The sequence below is a fragment of the Terrapene carolina genome, unplaced genomic scaffold (assembly GCF_002925995.2).
Source record: "Terrapene carolina triunguis isolate 2854851 unplaced genomic scaffold, T_m_triunguis-2.0 Scaffold210, whole genome shotgun sequence".
NCBI lineage: Eukaryota > Metazoa > Chordata > Testudines > Emydidae > Terrapene > Terrapene triunguis.
Window position 1 is genome coordinate 15,314,858 of NW_020664561.1, and position 2,911 is coordinate 15,317,768.

General features: G+C 38.1%; 1 pseudogene; it reads right to left on the reverse strand.

Moving 5' to 3' along the window:
* Window positions 1-2,221: 2,221 nt before the first annotated feature.
* On the reverse strand, window positions 2,222-2,639 carry LOC113407243 (annotated as a pseudogene).
* Window positions 2,640-2,911: the final 272 nt, after the last annotated feature.

The following is a 2,911-nucleotide window of genomic DNA, read 5'->3' on the forward strand; positions in this document are numbered from 1 at the left end:
CTGGGTGAGCAGCTTTTCAAGTTCACCTTTAATAGGCATCAAGCTAAGTTTTGCAGTCTACACCTTGCTCTCTTAAAGACTAGTTTTATACACTAAGTAGTTTAACCAGCTACTTTTAACATATAGAGATGTTCTGGAGCAAAAGTACACTTTTTCACTAGATTATTGCATCAATTCATGCCTCTCTTCAGAGGGATGTGTGCATTCAGGCCTACTCAAAACTGTGAGATAATGTTACAATGACAAACCTGAGGAAAAACTGTAATTGGATGTCCATTAATGTAAGTATCAATTCTGGTTTATGGAGGGTCCGGTTCTTTCAGGAGTTGTTGGCTTCACCTCCCCAATTGTGTACTTTACATGACTATGTAATGCAGCCGTCTTGTGTACACTAACTTATGCGAAAATGCTATTTGTTTTCTACTATGGCTGTCTAGATTACCATTTATTTAAATATTTTTGGATGTTTTCTACATTTTCAAATATATTGATTTCAGTTATAACAGAATAAAGTGTACAGTGCTCACTTTATATTTATTATTGATTACAAATATATGCACTGTAAAAAAGAAATAATATTTTTCAATTCGCCTAAGTACTGTACTGCCATCTCTTTATCATGAAAGTTGAACTTACAAATGTAGAATTATGTACCAAAAATAACTGCATTAAAAAAAAACAATGTAAAACTTTAGAGCCTATGAATCTACTCAGTCCTATTTCTTGTTCAGCCAGTCACTCAGACAAACAAGTTTGTGTACATTTTCAAGAGATAATGCTGCCTGCTTCTTGTTCACAATGTCACCTGAAAGTGAGAACAGGTGTTTTCATGGCACTGTTGCAGCCAGCATCACAATACATTTACATGCCAGATGCGCTAAAGATTCATATGTCCCTTCATGCTTCAACAACCATAACAGAGGACATGCGTCCATACTGATGACGAGTTCTGCTCTATAACAATCCAAAGCAGTGCAGATCGACGCATGTTCATTTTCATCATCCGAGTCAGATGCCACCAGCAGAAGGTTGTTTTTCTTTTTTTGGTGGTTTGGATTCTGTAGTTTCTGCATCGGAGTGTTGCTCTTTTAAGACTTTGACAGCATGCTCCACACCTTGTCCCTCTCAGATTTTGGAAGGCACTTCAGATTCTTAAACCTTGGGTCAAGTGCTGTAGCTATCTTTAGAAATCTCACATTGGTACTTTCTTTGCGTTTTGTCAAATCTGCAGTGAAAGTGTTCTTAAAATGAAGATGTACTGACTGAGTCATCATCTGAGACTACTATAACATGAAATATATGGCAGAATGCGGGTAAAATAGAGCCAGAGACATACAATTCTCCCCGAGGAGTTCAGTCTCAAATTTAATTAACACATTTTTTGAACGAGCACTATCAGCAGGAAGCATGTTCTCTAGAATGGTGGCCGAAGCTTGAAGGGGCATACAGATGTTTAGTATATCTGGCATGTAAATACCTTGCAAGCCCAGCTACAAAAGTCCCTTGCAAATGCCTGTTCTCACTTTTTAGTGACATTGTAAATAAGTGGTTAGTATTATCTCTTGTAAATGCAAACAAACTTGTTTGTCTTAGCGATTGGTTGAACGAAAAGTAGGACTGAGTGGACTTGTAGGCGCTGAAGTTTTGCGTTGTTTTGTCTTTGAGCGCACTTTTGTAACAAAAAAAAATCTAGATTTGTAATTTGCACTTTCACGATACAAGTACTGTAGTGCAATCTCTTTATGAGGTGCATTGAAAAATACTATTTTGTTTATTTTTACAGTGCAAATATTTGTAATCAAAAATATCAAGTGAGCAGTGTATACTTTGTATTCTGTATTGTAATTGAAATCAATATATTTGAAAATATAGAACAAATCCAAAAATATTTAATAAATTTCAATTGGCATTCTATTCTTTAACGATGCAATTAAAACTGCGATTAATCGTGGTTAATTTATTTAATCATGGTTAATTTTTTTGAGTTAATCGCGTGAGTTAACTGCAATTAATCGACAGCCCTATTTTCTACCATTCAGAAAGCAAACACTTTTTTTTAAATGCACAAAGAGGGGCTGCACTTGCTACATGTGGTTGAGAAATATGCCCTGGAGCAGACAGCAAGCTGCCTAACTACTACACAATCTCTTCTAGATGCTGAGCAAGCAAAAATGTTTGCGTGTGGATTTGTAATCTGTGCTCCTTCCCTTGAAGTCACCAAAGTGTAACGCCATGGTCAATTTTTAAAGTTTGCAATGATGTGTTTGACTTGTTCTGCAGCCCCGGTCATGAAAGGCTTTACTCTGTCTGGCTTGTGTTCCTCAAGTCTGGCTTTGATTGCTTTCATGTAGTCCTTGATATACTTCTTGTAGGACTCTTTTGTAAAGCTAGTTTCCTGAAGATGGTGATTCATTACTATATCGACACCAGTGATATCTGTGGGATCTGTTCCTTCTTCAATAGCTTCAGAGGAGGGCCGGCATTGCCACCAATTAAAGCATCAGCGATCTGACCCTCTGTCCTGGTGACCATCTTCCCCTCCACTTCCAAGCAGAGCCTGTCGGCGACCTCCCGGATGCTGTAGATATCGGAGAACATCTCATCCTGGCTGATGCAGTCCCGGTAGATGATCATGGCAGCGGCAGTGGCGGCGCTGCTGGGCGGCAGCGGCGAGCAACCCGAGAGCGAGACAGAAAGGTCAATGTGTGTATATATCACATGCATAATGTCAAGACTCAATAAAGTTATAAGGATATAATGACTCAACTGACACCCACTTGAAATAAATTATTTTTTTTAAAATAGACGGAAGTCGTCTCAGATTTCACAACTCCCCTTGAGACTCCTTTGTAAGTAAGTTTATTTTCCTATTTTAAAAATGTATGTTTTTCTTCCCTATTGGTGTGTGGAA